This window comes from Eptesicus fuscus, chromosome 2 (genome assembly GCF_027574615.1).
Source record: "Eptesicus fuscus isolate TK198812 chromosome 2, DD_ASM_mEF_20220401, whole genome shotgun sequence".
NCBI lineage: Eukaryota > Metazoa > Chordata > Mammalia > Chiroptera > Vespertilionidae > Eptesicus > Eptesicus fuscus.
This window is the reverse complement of record NC_072474.1, coordinates 56,464,940-56,484,821: the sequence shown is the minus strand read 5'-3', so window position 1 is coordinate 56,484,821 and position 19,882 is coordinate 56,464,940.

Sequence of the window (19,882 nt, the reverse complement as noted above, 5' to 3'; positions counted from 1 at the left end):
ATATGCTACTATTTTACATTAATAGATATGAATATAGAGAATTTAAAATGTAGAAATACATAAAATGAAATTCATGTTTTCATAAAATACTTTGTTTATAAATTATGTGTTCATAAATTTTGGATGAAGTGTAAGAGAGATTACAATTCTGAGAAGTAGAATGCTCTTGTATTCTCAATCATTTTATACAGTGAATTTGTCTCCAACTTACCAGGAAAATATTCTTGTTCTAAGAACTCAAAACTGCAAAGGAACAAATAGCATGTTTTGAGTAATTCTCCACTAATGTTATACTCTAATAAAAACATAATGTTCATAATTTTAAATAGTTTTTCTCTATTCACTTATTGTTAAAAGTATACAACACAATAAATTGATTTAAGATGACAATAAAGGAAGTATGCTTTTGGAATAGGTTCTGTTCCAGAAGTGAAATAGCTGAGGCAATAAAATAAATAAATAAATAAAAACTAATAATTGCTAACACCTATGTTTGAATTATTTTTGTTTTTATTATTTTGGCTGGGAATTACAGGAGTGTTAAAAAGGATTAGTAAGAATAAATTTTTTAAATTTGTAAAATTTACCTTAGCAGAAATGAACATTTAAAATATGCAATTATCTTCCAGGCAAGGTGGCAGAGTAGGTAAATGCCATGCTCACCTCCTCCCATGACCACATCAAAATTACAATTAGCCAAAACCGGTTTGGCTCAGTGGATAGAGCGTCGGCCTGCGGACTCAAGGGTCCCAGGTTCCATTCTGGTCAAGGGCATGTACCTTGGTTGCGGGCACATCCCCAGTAGGAGGTGTGCAAGAGGCAACTGATCGATGTTTCTCTCTCATCGATGTTTCTAACTCTCTATCCCTCTCTCTTCCTCTCTGTAAAATATCAATAAAATATATTTAAAAAAAACAAAAAAAAACAAAATTACAATTAAATTATAGAACAACTGCCCTCTAAAACCACCTGAAAACTAGCTGAATGGAACTTCTATAATTAAGGATACAGAGAAGCCATGCTGAGACTGGTACGAGGGGCGGAGTCATGAAATAAGCTGGTCCTACACTCCTGTGTGGTGGTTAAGAATCAGCAGGGATGTCTCAGCTGTTGGAGATGCCCCTGAGGAGTGAGGGGTCCCAGCCCGGAGCACCAGTCCTGGAAAGAGAATCCCCACAACACGGGGCTGTGAAAATCAGTGGGGATTCCATTCAGGTGAGAGGGAGGGCCGGTGGAGACCCAGGTATCCTCTCAAAGGGCCTGCACACAGACTTACTCACTTGCCTGAGCTCCAGTGTTGGGACAGCAGTTCAGAAAAACACTAGGAACATACAATAGTAGGTTAGAACTGAATTGTACGACTTTAGTTCAAAGGTGGAGGGGTAGCTATCTCAGGACTATCTCAGGGCAGGCACTGTCATTCCTTTGTTGGTCATTCCCCTCATAGAGCTGAGAGATAAAGGCGAGTTCAATATAGGAGTTTTCATCGGTTTGTCCCACCCTGGTGATTCCCTGATTCCACCCTTCCCAATCGACACACCATCCCAAACCTCTTTCAGAGGCTGTTTCTCACATGCTGCAGCCTCAGCCCTTGCTGTGGACTTCTCTAAAATCTCTCAAAGGTCCATAACTCCAAACAGGCAGCAGCTGGACTTGGTGTGTCTGGTACCTCTTGCTAAGCAGCACGGAGCCTGGCACCAGTGGTAGCGAACCTCGGTTAGCAGCATAACCACTCCCATTGCCGGTAAGTCCAGCACAGGCAGCTACCAAGCCATTACTTTGTAGCTTAGACCAGGTGGCTGGTGCTGATTACAGATAGCGGCTGAGCTGGGCCTGCATTAGATCTCCTCACAAAAGGCTCCAGAACCAACAAACCTGGTGGTCAGCTACAGACCACAACAGAGCACCACCCATTAGCCCCACAAATGACACACCCAAAGTGTGCCCTTGGTGAGCACCAGAGCCCTGCTAAAGCAAGTCCCACACTATGGTGGTAGCCCCTGCACAACTGATTGTCCAATGTAGTCATGGCCAGTCCTCACAGCCCTGAGGGTCAATCCTGCCTACTGACATGCCAACCGCAATCAAGGTTCAACTATGATAGGAGGGCACACACAACCCACACAAGTGACTCCCCTGGACACCTGGCTCAGTTGACCAGAGAGTCTGTTGTACCACTGGGCCCCACAGGACACCTACTAACAAGGACACCCTGCCAAATCCGAGAGACACAACAGATATACCTAATACAGGGATGCAGCCAAAATAAGAAAACAAAGAAACATGTCCCAAATGAAAGAACATGACAAAACTCAAGAAAAATAATTAAACATATTGGAGGTAAGCAATCTACCAAAGGCAGTGTTCAAAACACTGATTATAAGGATGCTCAATGCACTAAGGAAAGAATAGATGAAATCAGTAGGATCTTACACGGAGTGATAGAAACTATAAAAAAGGACCAGTCGGAAATGAAGAAAACAGTAACTGAAATGGATAATACATTAGATGGAATCAAGAGCACATTACATGAAGCAGATAATCAGATCAGTCATTTGGGAGATGAAGTAGCAGAAAACACCCAATCAAAACAGCAAAAAATAAAATAAAATAAATAATAAAATTATAAAAAGCAAGAATAGTTTAAGGAACCTCGGGGAACTCTCAAGAGAACTCTCATAAGACTGTCAGCTGATTTCTCAACAGAATTTTTCAGGCCAGAAGTGATTAGCAAGAAATATTCAAAGTGATGAAAAGCAATAACCAACAAGTGAAATTATTCTATCCAGCAAAGCTATCATTTAGAATCAAAGGGCAAATAAAAAGCTCCACACACACACACACACACACACACACACACACACACACACACAACAAAACAACTCAAAACAACCAAAAACAAACAAACATAAGAACTAAAGGAGTTCATCAACACCAAACCAGTATCCCATGAAATGTTAAAGGGTTTTCTTTAAGAAGAAGAAGAAGAAAAACATATTAAAAAAATATGAGCCTATGGACTGAAGGGTCCCAGGTTCGATTCCGGTCAAGGGCATGTACCTTGGTTGCAGGCACATCCCCAGTATGTGCAGGAGGCAGCTGATGGATGTTTCTCTCTCATCGATGTTTCTAACTCTCTATCTCTCTCCCTTCTTCTATGTAAAAAAATCAATAAAATATATTTTTTTAAAAATAACTAAAAATAAAAAATATGAATAATAAAATGGCAACAAATATATATCTATCAATAATGGAATCTAAAAAACAAAATGAACAAGCAGAACAAAAACAGACTCATAGATACAAGGAACATTTTGACAGTTGCCAAATGAGAGGGGGTTAGGGGGAATTAATGGAAAAGGTGAAGGGATTAAGAAGTACTATTACAATTTGGTTGTTACAAAATAGTCTTGAGATGTAAGTACAGCACATAGAATATAGTCTCAATAATATTCTAATAACCATGTATGGTGTTGAAAACAAGATTTATTGGGATGATTACTGAGCACATTATATAATGTCTACACTTGGATGTATACCTAAAACTAATATATTATATATCAACTGTAATTAGAAAATACAAAATTATTTAAATTTAAATAAATAACTAAATAATACAAATTAATTGAAGGATTTTAAGAAAGAGAGCAACTGCCCTAACCGGTTTGGCTCAGTGGATAGAGCGTCGGCCTGTGGATTCAAGGGTCCCAGGTTCGATTCCAGTCAAGGGCATGTACCTTGCTTGTGGGCACATCCCCAGTAGGGGGTGTGCAAGAAGCAACTGATTGATGTTTCTCTCTCATTGATGTTACTAACTCTCTCCCTCTTCCTTCCTTGCTGTAAAAAATCAATAAAATATATTTTTTAAAAAAAGAAGGAGAGCAACTAGTCATATTAAAATAAATTTTAGGCTGTTTAAAGAATGATAAGTGAGGAAACAATTTAGGAAGCTATTGTAATAATTCAGAATCACCAGGATTGGATGTAGAAGGGAGGGAGAAAAAAGTTTCAGATTTCAAATTTGGGAGTTATGAATTTTAGATGCCTGTGGGACATCCACATGGAATATCAGCTATGTAATTGGGTATGCAAATTCACAAGGGTAGCTTAGCCTGAAGGTAAAACATTAGAACTGTTCTAGTTCAGAATTCACTTTTTTAAGAAATCTTTAATAATAGATAGAATAACCTAAAAATAATTTGTGGTGAGAAAAAGGAAGAATGTATAAGACATAGCCCTGAGGCAATTTGATATCACTAAGGAGAAACAGTAAAGAAGATTTAGAAGAATATGTTTGAAAGATAAGAGGGAAATCAGAAGAGCGAAGTGTCACTATGAAATAGAGTTATAGGCTGCACGACAGTTCAGCCAGGAATGAACTGCATACATGATGGTGGTCCCATCCTATATAATAAAAGCCTAATATGCAAATTGTCCCCTCAACAGGGAGTTCTACTGGGAGTTTGACCAGGGGACACGGCTGGCCAGCCAACCGCCCGCAGCCTCTCCCCCCAGCCAGCCCGGCCTGATCAGCCCCAATTGGGGCAGGCTGGCCAGACCCCACCCATGAATGAATTGGTGCACTGGGCCTCTAGTAAGATTATAAATTGAGTTGATTTTGTTTTAAGAAATAGAAGGGTAGGTGGTTCAAAAGAAATTGTTATATTTCTCTGATGGGAGCAATGTTGTGGGGCTTGGAATAGCACCTCACAGCACCTCAATTTTGGTTGCACAGTTTCCATCCCAGACAGCCACTCACCTCTTTTATTTATTTATTTGTTTGTTTATTTATTCAGCACAGAGGAGCCTGTCCCCAAGGCTACATATTCAGAGGGCACTACAGCCCACCCAGATCTAGTTGATGGGCTTCAGGATACATTGCAGCAAATTCTTTTTTAAGAACCTACCTATCCATAGGTCCACAGGAACTACCTCAGGTTTGAAGTGCCTCTGCCACTTTAGGAAAAGCCAGTTCTGTCTCTGTAATTTGTAAATATTTTCAGGTTATAATGATGTAAAACATAGACAAGTTTTATTTCTTCTATCAATTCAATGCCGGAAACAGCCCTTTGTGCCAAATAAGGTCAATGGAACAAAAAACAAATTTCCAAAGTTAAAATATTGCATCCTCTCCATGCTAAATGTCCTCTTTTTTAAAAAAATATATATATTTTTATTTATATCAGTGAGGAAGGGTGAGGGAGAGAGAGAAAAAAACATCAATGATGAGAAAGAATCATTGATTGGCTGCCTCTGTACACCCCACACTGGGGGTCGAGCCTGCAACCCTGACATGTGCCCTGACCGGGAATCAAACTGTGACCTCCTGGTTCATAGTCCACACTCAACCACAGAGCTGGGCAAACATCGCTTTTTTCAAATGAATACCACAAAATTACTTAATCTGACCACAATCCAACATGCAATAGACAAGATCACATTGTTATTATAATTCCCTATGTTCCTTTATCTACATCTTGGTTTTTTTATTCCTATGATTCTCAGGCCACCATTCCTCCTCCCTATCACTATTATTGTGATCTACTCAGTCAGTTTCTCCTTGATATATTGTTAATCAATCCAGCCCACATCTCTGCTCATGGAGCAGCATTGACAACTTCAATGCTCTATTTCTCATGCTGTTAGAGTGAAGCAGGGCAGTGCTTGTAGGATAGTCCTTACAAAGTCTGCAGTAGAGCACAGTAATGTCTTAGGCCTCCACATTCACTCACTATTGATTCACCCAGAGCAGCTTCCAGTCCTGCAAACCCCATTCATGGTAAGTGCCATACACAGGTGTACCATTTTAAAAATCTTTTACAACATATTTCTACTGTACCTTTTCTATGTCTAAATAAGTTTAGATTCACAAATACTTACTATTGTGTAACAATTTCCTATAGCATGCAGTACAGTAACATGCTATACAAGTTTGTGGCCTAGGAACAATAGGCTACACCATAGAGCCTAGGTGTGTAATAGGCTCTCATGGTCGGCAAACTGTGGCTCGCGAGCCACATGCGGCTCTTTGGCCCCTTGAGTGTGGCTCTTGCACAAAATACCACAGCCTGGGCGAGACTATTTTGAAGAAGTGGTGTTAGAAGAAGTTTAAGTTTAAAAAATTTGGCTCTCAAAAGAAATTTCAATCGTACTGTTGATATTTGTCTCTGTTGACTAATGAGTTTGCCGACCATTGGGCTATTACTATCAAGGTTTGTGTAAGTGCACTCTATGATGCTCCCACAATTATGAAATTGCCAAAGACACATTACTTAGAGCATATATCTGTCATTAAGTGACACATGACTATAAGAAAAAAATGCTGTAAATGAGGAAAAATTAATTAAGGAAGAACCTAAAGCAGAAATGTAAATGAAGGGTAAATAACTCTACTGATAAGGTAGCAATATCCAAGAAACAGGGGATCTAAAAATATTACCAAAATCAAGAAAATCTGTCTCAATGTCAAAGAATAACAGATGTGTTTACTCTTGCTATAGTGATTTGATCCTCCCTGTTGCAACATATCTAGAAAGGAGATGGCCATCACTGAGAGCAGCTCACTGCTACTGGAGATGATGTGAGTTTACAGGGACATAGCACACCTACAGTGGAGATCCAAGTAGAAGCAAAGGCAAAGACATGGAAACACTTAGTTTCCTTTCCTTCCCAGCCTGAATTAAGTAATGTAGTATGTGATAACAGACTTACCTGCATTGATGTCTATGAGAGCACTTATCAAAGCACATTGTAATCATCTACTATAGCCTTAACCACTGGGTTGTACACAATTGAGGAAGTGTACTTTCAAAAGTCTGTATCCTCAGTACCTAACTCTGTGTAGTACGTAATATAACTTAATAAATATTTATTAAACGAATGATATGTGAAAGGGATATAAATCCTGAGTTTTACCCTGAAAGATCAGGTCAAGAAACAATATGTGGAAATTCTAAGAACACTTATTTTGGTTCTAGATTAGACAGATATTTTAAATACTTAGAACAAAATAAAAAGGAAGGGGTCTGTTTCAATGAAAGTTTTGAGTAGAGGGCTGGATGATGAGTTGTTGGAGGGCTTATGGAGGAGATTTGCATGTCTGATGATCATTTATGTTTATTTCTAACCTAATACTATATGCTATTACTTCTGATCTTCAAGAAAATATTTTTACTTAAGTATAATTAGCATACAATATCCTATTAGTTTCAGATGATTCAACATTTATATACATTATAATATCATCACCACAATATTCTAGTTACCATATGTCATCATACAAAATTATTACAGTGTTATTAGCTACATTCCTTATGCTGTACTTCACATCCTCATGATTTATTTGTTTTATAACTAGAAGTTTATACTTATTAATCCCCTTTACCTATTTCTCCATCCTCTAACTCTTCCCCACTCTGGTAACTACCAGATTATTTCCTGTATCTGAGTCTGTTTTTGTTTTGTTTTGTTTGTTTGATTGTTTTGTTTTTAGATTTCACATATCAGTAAAATAATATGGTATTTGTATTTTTCTGACTTATTTCACTTAGCTTAATACCCTCTAGGTCCATCCATGTTATCACAACATGGCAGGATTTCATTTTTTTTTTAATGGCTAAGCAACATTTCATTGTATATATGTATCACTCTTCTTCATCCAATTGTCAATTGATGGACACTTAGGTTGCATCTATATCTTGGTTATTGTATATGATATGCCCTTCTTTGTCTCTTGATAACCTTTGTTTTGAAGTATTTTTATCTGACATAAGTATTGCTCCCTCAGCTTTTTAAAAATTTCATTTTGCATGAACTATCTTTCTCCATTCCTTTACTTTCAGTCTGTGTGTCTTTAGGTCTGAAAAGGGTCTCTGGTAGGCAGCATAAGTATGAGATTTGTTTTCTTCTCCATTCAGCCACCCTATGTCTTTTCATTGGAGCATAGGGGTACATATACCAGTTTGAATTGGTGTTTTATTTTCTTCATATAAATAGCCAGAACTGAAGTTACTAGATCATATGGTAGCTCTATTTTTTTTTTTAAGTCTTTTTTCAATTTTCCTTACATTTTTTAAATTCAATTTATTGGGGTGACATTGGTTAATATGATCATAGAGGCTTTAGGTGAAGGTTTCTATGTTACAAGATCTGTATATTTCACTGTGTGCCCACCACCCAAAGTCAAACATTCATACTGTTTTTTACAATAGTCGTACCAAGAAAACATTCTTAATACTATATGATACAGTTTCTAGTTTTCAAGAAACCAATGGGTTTTGAGAAGAAGAGAAATACTAGTTCTTATAAAGAGCACTAAGATAATGAAAAATTAGAGAATGAAGAGGAAATGTATATGGCTTAGTTAATGTTATGTAAGATGCTGTTTAAAATGTCAATAATGGGAATTCAGCCTTCATTACAAAAGATAACTAGTTGCAAAATGTTAGTTCCTCTTTGTTTGTCTGTCTGTCTCTCTATCTCTAAGGAAAGGGACAGAATGGCAGATACAAATATTAAAACAAATTTTCAGGGAATTTTTGTGCTACTTCCCTAAATAAAACAACTTATTTTAACAGATAATTGTATTTGGCTGTTATATGTCATCAGAAAAGTAATATATCATAGATAATCATAGTAAAAAAAAAACAAAAGCAAAAAAAAAACCCTCAAGCTTCTTCAGCAAAAAGAAACAAAAAAAAATGGTTGGAGATCAGAAAAGTCAATCAATTAATGACTTAAATTCATGATAATTCAAAATCAGAAAATATAACAGAAATCATTCTTTATGGCAATTATAAAGTTTAAAATGTTGTATTTTAAATGTAAGGTTTTTTAATATTTAAAATGTTACTACTTTGTCAGTGTTTATTTTTACAAAATATTCATATTTCTTCCTAAGTATTTTGTGAAAACAACAAAGTATAATTAACCTATGTTTTTATCAATGTACCATTTGAAGGTCAAATATTGAAACCTTTAAATATATTTATTAGCTCTGTGGTGATATCTATTAAGATTGAGTTTCATAAGTATCTTTTATTGAAATGTGAAATAATTTGACCTTCAGTTGCTATCACTGCTTGATGCTAAATTACTTTATTAAAAAAAAATACACAATGCCTTGACAGATATTTTACACTGTAAGACCTTTAGTTTACTCATTTTAGAGTGAACTTTTTACCTAGGGAATGTCTTACACTTATTTTATCCAAATGAATCATATTCTTTTACAAACAAGGTAAAAACACATAGTGTCTCATGTATGCTTCAGAGAAGTGATGCCATAGTGTTATAAATATGCAAATAATAATTAAAAATGAGATCTGAACACAGAGATATTTTAAGATGTAAATTTCTAAAGAAGAGAACAGGAGATATGAGTTTAGCTAAGAAATAAATGGCAATTTACAGAGTCCTCTAGTTACCACTTTAATTAGGAAGACTGTGTTGTCCCAATAATGAGACTGACATGTGGCAAAAACATGTTTTCTTAATTGCTTGCTTTCCCTTTTAATTGGCTTTAGAAATTGCTCAATAATACAAGCAAGTAATTCCAAACACTGAACACTTGAGACTAAACCCAGATTGCATTTTGTATACTCAGTGAACATGGTGGGATTTCAGTTTGTGAAGTAGAAATCAAGATAATCAACTGTGAAAATATAGTGAATTATCTCTTAAATTTATGTTGGGCTGTCCTGAGGATTAAATGAGGTGAAGTCTGAAAAGTGGTTTGTAATATATCTGGCACCTAGTAGAAACTCAATAAGGATACTGCTACAAATATAAACAATTATTTAATAAAATTTACTCTTTCAAGACACAAAATCATATATTTGAGGAAAATAAATAATTCAGATTTTCTTATCTTTAGTGAGTTTTTGAGTGGGCTACTACAACATCTAGCACACATATATTCCCCTATCCGAACACTCACATCCACTTAATCAACCACTCCCTCTCACCCATACTAATCCCCTTTTCTCCCTTTTTCTTAATGCCATGTGCACTATGCTTTACTATCAGCAACCTCATTTTTATTCTTGTTCTTGACTATCTTTCTAAAAGGGGCCCCAGAGAGCTCTCATCCTTTTTGTACCATGAGTGGGTGCATTAAGAAGTCTATAATCGAGAATAGGTCTCTCACCAAGTCCCATCATACACTTTGACCTGACTTAAGCATTCAGGATGCAAAAAAAATCTGTTGTTTATAAGTCACTCAGTCTGTGGTATTTTGTTATAGCAGCCCAAACTGAAAGAGACAGGGAGGGAGATTTCAATTTGAAATAGGATGATCAGGGCAGGGCTCATTGAGCAAAGGGAGGTTGAAGAACATAAAGGCATTAATCTCCTGGATATTTAAGTGGAAAACATTTTATGTAAAAGAGGAAGCCAGTTTAAAAGCTAGGAGGTCTTTTTGTTTGTGTTTTGTGTGTGTGTGTGTGTGTGTGTGTGTGTGTGTGTGTGTGTCTTTATAATCCTCATCCGAGGATATTTTTTTTTCCTCCATTTATTTTTGGAGAGTGGAAAGGAGAGAGAGAGAAATCAATGTGAGAGAGACACACTGATTGGTTGCCTCCTGCATGTGCCCTGACCTGGGCCAGGGATGAACCTGCAAGCCAGGTACATGCCCTTGATAGGGAATCAAACCCATGACCCATGGAAGCTCTAATCACTTAGCAACACCAGCACACTGGCCAGGGCTAAAAGCCAGGGGGTTTTGATAAACAGCAAGGAAGCTATTGCATCTAGAATAGAGTGGAATAGTTGGAGGGGAGGTTAGAGACATAACAGTTGCCAGATCTTATATAAGCTCAGTGGCCATGAAGGACATATCCTATGTTGCTTTCACAAAGAGGAAAGGGGAGTTATGGGAGGGTTTTGAGCAGAACAGTTTAAGATCTGAATTACATTTGGAAGCATCACTTTGTTTGCTATGTTGAGAACAGAAAACCCTGGGGATGGGTGGGGTGGCAAGGATGAAAAAGGACCAAAATTTCCATTTTATTTTGTATCCATATAATCAATGCCATAATCTATTCACTAGGAAATCTACTTGTTCTACTTTCTAGATCACTTAAGTCTCAGGTTATATATTTCTTTTACTGCTTTACCTGCTGCCACTATTGGTCACTACAACAATCATTTAAATCACCTAGTCAATAGTTAAACATCACAGATTCCTAACTCATTTTACTCCACTGATATTTATGTGGTATTCCATCCTGGCCATAATCGAAATCCTAAAAACACAAAGCATATCTCACCTCTAAGACTGTGAATTTGTTCCAACATCTCTCCCCTTAAAAGTTCTTATCTCATCTTCTAAAATCATTACAGCTTTTAGACTAAGTCCTCAGAATTGACCCTGATAATATGTTCCTTAAATTCACCAAAATTGTCAGCATTACTTAGCATCATAAAATTATGCCTTGATACAAACTCCAGACTCCGCTATCACAAACACATAGTATCATCCTCATCAATTTATTATTGTCATTTCCCTGCTTGAAAGCCTTTTCCCTCCATTCAATTTACTAATTTCTTAAGGCCTGTTCCATGTTTTACCTCTTCATGACTCTTTCTCTGTCAGTTCAGGTGTATAGATCCCTCCTTCCATCAGGAAATTAGTTGGCTGACACACAGTTAATGAGTACCAACTAGGTTTCTGGCACTGTGCCAAATGCTGGGGGGGTCAGACTTCACTCACTAATGAGTGTGTTATTACAAACTAAGGGCTCAGAAGGAAAAGGACACCATAAAATAACAACAAATAGTGGAGCACCTGGTTTAGCTGAGGAAGCAGGAAGCTGTCAAGTGGCTGATAGGGACAGATGAATAGGAATTATCAGATGAGGCTGGGGGTGAACAGGCATTCCAACCTGATCTTAATAAGCACTATGTTCACCTTACATCAGGCTTCTGCTTAGATTAAATGGGTTATTTTGTTTTTACTGCCTGTATGTTCCTGTGTGGATTATATGCCGGCTTTTTATTTATGTTTTATTTTTCCCTTCCAAAGACTTCTTACTGGTAAAGTCCATGTCTCATATATTTTGATGTTTTTATTTTACCACCAATCCCACAGCACTTTCAAGTGCAGATTGAGTTCTTGATAAATAATTTTAGAATCAAATTAAGACACTTAGCTTTTAATCATTTGTGCAGTATTTAATCTGAAGTGTTTTCTACTTTGAACTTATGGTTCAGCTAAAAATTCATCCATGTTAATTAAAGTATGGAGTGAATAATGGGCTTGATTTAAAATAGAGGATCAGATTTTTAAAAATTCATTACCCCATTTTTTTCTTCCTCTGTATTCCCACTACCAAAGCCAGAATTCCATTTCCAGAATGTTTTGTGTCCTAAGGAGATAATACAAGAGAAATATAAAAGCATGTGCAACATGAATTTCACTGCACTGTTAAATTAAATGTGAAACAGTGGGGGACAGTAATTATAAGATGTTACATCAACTTAATGAACTATTGTATACAGCTACTAAAATTAATAGTTATAAAACTCTTGGCATCCTCTTGAAAAATGCTTTTGATAAAGAGAAATCTAAAAACGTAGTACTTATCTCTCCAATGATTGCTAGCTACCATGCAAAAAGTATGTATGTGGCCCAAAACTGGAATGTAGTATGGAAAATAGAAATATGGTTTGCTAAAGTGGCCAGTTTAATAGTGATATTTTTCGGTAGTTTTTTACCTTTACAATACCTGGTTAACAATATTTAGAGGGCTAAATAAATGTCTTACCTTTACATAGTTATATGGTTAATCAAAGGATGCATATATACATTTGAATATGAAGAACTGTCTAGACCCAACTTGTGCATCTCTTGGTCCATAAATAATAGCTACAATTTTAACTCTCATATATGTGACCAAATCCCATCTTCCAACATTTTTTCTTTTGCTTCTATTATAAAGGATGCTTTTACCTCCTGGTTTTCTATTGCATTTAAGCTACTCATAGCCAGAAAGTCAGTTTTGGCTTCTTTTTGATGGCATAAACAGATTTTACTAAGTTCATTTTTTTTGGTCACTGCTAACAGTCATGAAAAATATTCTAACATTATTTTCCCTTTTACTGAATAAAATTACTATTGTTTTGACAATATCATGTACTTTTAGAATCAACAATGCTAGTTTATTTATGAAGAATAGAATGAAATTGCAACACTAGCCACAATATAGAATGGGACAAAAGTAGCTTTACAGTTGTTCATATGGCAAATTATACAATAATTAAAATAAATAATGATACAAGAATAAACTCTGTGTTATGCACACTCACAACTGTAAACCTTCTTTTGCCCCACCCTATATATTGTCAAGTTCTCCAAAGAACTCTTGCTATTATTTTTTTCTCTACATCTTTGTTTTTCTTCCTCCCCTGTGGTATTATATCAGGCTACACTGTTTTCTGGAATGAAAATGATTAACAGATCTATTATAATTTTTAAGTTTCTTTAATTGAAAAGGAATTATAACTCTTATCTACATAATAATCCTACATAATAAAAGGGTAATATGCAAATTAACCCTAATAGTGGAACGACCAGTACGGCCGCTCAACCAGTCACTATGAGGTGCACTGACCACCTCTTGGTCCTTTCCCCTGGCCAGCAGGCTCCGATCGCCTGAGGGCAAATTGGGAACCAGGGGTGGGTCACAGTGAGGGTGCAGACTAGCTGCAGGCAGCCAGGGAAGATGGCACTGATCACAGGCCAGGTCTAGGGACTGTACCTAGTATTATTTATAACTAGAGGCCTGGTGCACAAAATTTGTGCAAGGGGCTTGGCCCTCACAGCCCCAGCTGCCTTGGCCAGCCTTCACAGCCCCTCGCAGCCTCAGCTTCATCCAGAAGGACATCTGGAAGGTCATTTGACTGTTCAGTCTAATTAGCATAGTAGCTCTTTATTATATAGGATATCTGTATTTGGAACAAAATGTTATCAGATTGGCATTAAATAAATAATTTGTAAAAAGCATTTTTTTATTGTCTAGGAATATTACTTTGGTGTAATCCTGATAATATTATTTCAAAAAGCCAATCTTTAGAAAATATAACTTGAACTTATTTCTATTCTTGTCCTCATCCTTGCATTTCTTTCCAATTAGTAAAGGCAGGCGTCCTCAAACTATGGCCCGCAGGCCACATGTGGGTGTTTTTGCCGTTTTGTTCTTTTACTTCAAAATAAGATATGTGCAGTGTGCATAGAAATTTGTTCATAGTTTTTTTTTTAAACTATAGTCCGGACCTCCAACGGTCTGAGGGACAGTGAACTGGCCCCCTGTTTAAAAAGTTTGAGGACCTCTGAGTAAAGGCTTGGAAACTTAATTTATTCACATCTACTTTCTTTGAAATATTCACATTACTTTATACACTGCCTTTTTTTCATTAATCAAAATATTTTGCTGATATCAATCCAAAATGTTCCAACGCAAGACTGTACTGCATAGTAATTACATATTTTCATATACTTGGTAGACATGCAGATTTGTTGGTTTTGATTTTTATCATAATGATATCAACTCAATGTATAAATGATACCCACTATTAAATGGTTTAAATATATTTTTATTACATCATTTACATTGAATTATTGAGATTAAGTATTATATAAACTCAATCAAGAATATATAATATCTATACAACAACATCAAAAATAATAATAAAAATTCTTCTCTAGGAATTTATCAAAGACTGGCTTTACAAAATAAGTAAAAGAAAAATTAATTATTTTCAAAGGTATCTTATCTGTCAAAAATGTATTTTTTAAATATATGTTTTTACTGATATTTAGAGAGAGAGGAAGAGAGAGAGATAGAGAGATAGAAACATCAATGAGAGAGAAACATCAATTGGCTGCCTCCTGCACACCCCCTATTGGGGATTGAGCTTGAAACCCAGGCATGTTCCCTATCTGGGAGTGTTTCATGGGTTGACACTCAACCACAGAGCCACCCCAGCCAGGCAAAAATGTATTTTGGAATTGCTAGCATGTGCAAAATAATTTCAGTTTTATTTGCAATGTGTCAGAACTCTGTGGAAACCTAATTTAATATTTGAGGCTTTTGGGGAAAATCATTAGTGTTTTCAAAACTATTAAATGTCAAGCCAGATAATCTACCTGGCAGAGTCTATGTTGTGAATCTGGATTAGAGAGAATGAATAGGGCCAGCTTCTTAGTGTCTCCCATGTTTAAAGCCCCTGTCCCTTTGTTCCCAGGGCTCCAGTCATTTATTTATATACTAGAGGCCCGGTGCATGAAATTCGTGCACGGAGGGGGGTTGTCCCTCAGCCCAGCCTGTACCCTCTCCAATCTGGGACCCCTTGAGGGATGTCCGACTGCCCGTTTAGGCCCGATCCCGGTGGGCGGGGCTAAACGGGCAGTCGGACATCCCTCTCACAATCCAGGACTGCTGGCTCGCAACTGTTCACCTGCCTGCCTTCCTGATTGCTCTTAACCACTGCTGCCTGCCAGCCTGATCACCCCCTAACCACTCTGCTGCCAGCCTGTTTGCCTCCAACTTCCCTCCTCTGCCGTCCTGGTCACCCCTAACTGCTCTCTCCTGCAGGGTTGATCACCTCCAACTGCCCTCCCTTGCAGGCTTGGTCCCTCTCAACAGCCCTCCCTTGCAGGCAGGGTGCCTCCCAACTGCCCTCTCCTGCTGGCCATCTTGTGGTGGCCATCTTGTGTCCACATGGGGGCAGGATCTTTGACCACATGGGGGCAGCTATGTTGTGTGTTGCAGTGGTGATCAATCTGCATATTACTCTTTTATTAGATAGGATAGAGGCCTGGTACAGGGGTGGGGGCCAGCTGGTTTGCCCTGAAGGGCGTCCCGGATCAGGTGGAGGTTCCCCTGGGGTGTGGGGTGGCCTGATCGAGGGGCATGTGGTGGTTTGCAGGCTGGCCATGCCCCCGGGCAACCCAAGCAGAGGCCCTGGTATCTGGAATTTATTTTCCTTCTACAATTGAAACTTTGTAGCCTGGAGCGGAGCCAAGCCTGGGGCTCCCTCCAAGGCTGGCAGCCATTTCTGTCGGGGCTATAATTGAAACTTTGTTGCCTTAAGCGGGTGGGCACGGCCAGGGTGTGCGGAAAGCTTTGCTTCCCCTGTTGCCGCCGGCAACCCTGGCCTGCTCTCTCAAGCTCCATTCTGCCGCCATTTGAATTTGTTTACCTTCTATAATTGAAACTTTGTAGCTTGAGTGGAGGCTTAGGCCTGGCAAGGGCAGGCGGAAAGCTTGGCTTCCTCTGTTACCTAGGAAACCTTGCTCTCTGTGGCTGTAGCCATCTTGGTTTGGGTTAATTTGCATACTCGCTCTGATTGGATGATGGGCGTGGCTTGTGGGCCTGGCTTGTGGGTGTCAGAGGTATGGTCAATTTGCATATTTGTCTATTATTAGGTAGGATTGGAGGCCATGTGCCCAACACGTGATTTTGACACTGTGTCCCAGCCAATTGGAAGAAGGGAGAGTAGTAGTCTCAAGGGAAGGAATTTCTTAGTAATAAATGTTTTAATTCACAGAGGAGAGGTGACTCAATTAAAGCTGTAAGATTCTTCAGTGAGAAACTTGAAAATGTTATGTAATGCAGAGCCAGGTTTTACTAGCAGCTGCCGAAACTGACACAGGAGAAAAGGGGTAATAGATACTGCACTACTAGCACTACTACTACTAATAATAACATATAATTACTAGTGAATAGCAACAGGAGTGTAGAGGGACCAACTGAATCATGCAGATGATGTGGGACTAAAATGAAGAAGAAATTTTTACTGTAGATTCCTTAGCAGGACAATATCACAGGGTGTCCTGGTTCCTAGAGCAACAATGGATCCTAAATTACCTCCTGGTTCCTATCATCTAGGTTACAAGAGGCACAACTGTACTGCAGTTCTAAATTCTGTTGGTATGGCCTGGTCTATCTACTATTCCTGAATTCCCACAAGGCCTAGTTATAACAAGGAAAATTGCTTTCTCCTCATTTCCTTGTATATTTTTCAACCAACACTCTTATTTTTTCTAATCTAAATAAGCTTTTATCTAAAGAAGCTTATCAAAATTCAGCTAATCAAAAAGCAAGAGTTAACATCTTTAATATTGCTTGGTCCTTAGTCAAAAATATCATGACCCAAAATTTATTTCAACTAGAAGTAAAATCATCCCAGAGAACTTACCTGCAAGGTGAAATATAATCTATTGCACATAGCTTTACAAATATTACTAACTCAATCATTTTCTCAATAAATCAAGTTTTGTGATTTATTAGTCCAATGATAGACTTCAAGTACATATATATTTAATTCTTCATGCTGTAGAGAATGCTTGTACTTGTAATTACTAAACATGCTGGAAACAATTAAAAGACATCTATGACTTCATTTTAAGAAAGTCTTCACCTTTATGGTATTAAGAACTGTCACCAGCAATGGTTGCCTCCCGCAAGCATTCCGACAGGGCCCGGGATGGACCTGCAACCCAGGTACATGCCCTTGACCAGGTATCAAACCCATGACCTTTTGGTGGCTCAGGCATGAGCCACACCTCCCAAGACCTTTCATGTATACTTTTACTGTCCTTATTTTTTGCCTTTTTTAAAACAGTTACCATTCCCTGATATTCCTCGGCTTTTCAGAAATTTCTTGAAATATATATATTTTTTAATCTGCAGCTTCCTTAATCTTCTTTTTCTCTTAAAAAATGTGAGGTTCCATTTCTCTTAAAACTGTTTGCCATTAATTAAGTGGCGCTTGGTGAGAGTGAAAGCAAATAAATCCTTACGCTATGGACAGCATCTTAAATTTAAAAAAAAAAAAATTCCTGCTAATTTGTTGTCCAGGAGTCTCAATATTTTCTTAAAAGTGAAAGGCAATATTAACAAAGTAGTGATCCAGTGTTAAATCTGGTAACTTAAAAAGCAAATTTCTCTTCTAATATAGAGTTATTTTTTCGATTCATGCAGGAATGCTGGTCTGATATTGCCAGATTTCATGATATTTTGGAAATACTTGTCATCAGAATTTTTATATCAGACCTCCTACTCTTTTAATGTCAGCACATTATTTCTATTTGCTTTGGCTAACACTGTGTGTGCTGAGCATGTCTGCAACAAGCATCCAGAGTACATGGTTCCGGTTAATGATATTTATTTTAGATACATTATTTACTTAATTATTTAAAAATCCTGAGAAGTAGTTCTTATTCTTCACATTTGCAAATGAATAAACTGAGGCAGTTTTATAAGGTTAATTAGCTTGCTAGAGGCTACAGAAAGGGTTGAGTCCAAGTTGTCTGAATCAAACCCATGAGACTCTGAGGAACAGTGTATGTGGTTGCTCAGTAGATGATAAAAGAAACCATACAATTATCTGACTTTAGTTTTAGCCTCCTACTCATTTCTCACAATTCTATAATATGATTTCAGCTCCACCCACTCCAAAGAAGACTGAAGTAACACTTGAAAGGGTGTTTTATTTTTATACGCAGCAAGTAAGTATTGTTTCCCATTAGACATTTCATAAATGTGTTAATAATGAATGCACTGATTGCAAGTAAGATTGTGTTAGTGTATGTCACCTATTTTTATACTTGAAGTTTTAATGAATTTTGCTCAATAAATTAAGAATAATTTGAAATACTTAATTGCAGATATTTTGTATTACTCCAAAAAGATATTAGTTGTTAGCAAAATTCTTGCTATTAAGGTTCTGCAATAAAATATTTTGTTTATAATTGTGTAAATGTAAGTCATGTTTCTATTTTTTTTAAACAAATTTGAATTTAGGGTGAATGAATAGTGCATTTATTTATTTTATATATTCCAAATAGTTCAAATAATTTATTGACCAAATAATTAGAAATTCATTTATTAGTGTCAAATATGTCTATTTATGTATGTTTGAGAGTACATGCATACAGGGGTAGGCAAAGTAGGTTAAATTACCAGCCATCATTACCTAGGAGCTACCAAATAATAACAATAGTAGTAATAATAATAGTAATACAAATGAATAATACAAGGTGAGGCAAAAGTAGGTATACAATTGTGAGTAAGCAAAAAAAGAGTTTATTCTTGTATTATTGTTTATTATTTTATTTTCAATGCAAACAACTATAAACTTACTTTTGCCCTATCCTGTACAATATTAAATGAGTAAATAATAATACAAGAATAAACTGTTTTGCATTATCTATATCTATATCTATATCTATAGATATATCTATATCTATGTGTGTGTGTGTGTGTGTGTGCAATTTAATATGTATGCATTTTTATTACTAAATATGTCATAGAAAATCAATCTGTGAAGTGGTTTTCTGACTAAATAGACTTGATCTAATCACCACCTACTCTGGTAAAACCTAAGTCTAAGCCTCCATCGTCTTCAGGACTACTGCCAAAACCTTCTAAATAATCTCTTTAGTCCAGTTTTACCCTCTTTTATTCATTTCTCATACAAAAGAATTTTTAAAATCATAATACATCTTCTCACTCCTGTGCTTACACTCCTTCAATAGCTTTCCATCAAACTTAACATGAAAGTACAAAGTTCCACAGTCTCCTCACTGGCCCTACATAAATTTTGGACTCACTTTCTTTTCTAACTCATAATATATGCTTAGCATGTTATTGAAGAAATTCCTACTTCATTCATAGTTTCACATGAATAAGTACCACTGCACTATATAGTTATTAATATTTCAACCTCAGTGATATTGAGAATAGGGTCTATGACTAAAATCTAAACTCCAGGAGTTAATAGCACAGAACAAATCTATTTTGTTTACTTCTGGGTCCCTGGATTTAGAGTATCTCTAGCCCACAGGAAGCTCTGTAAATATTAGTATAATGGTATACTG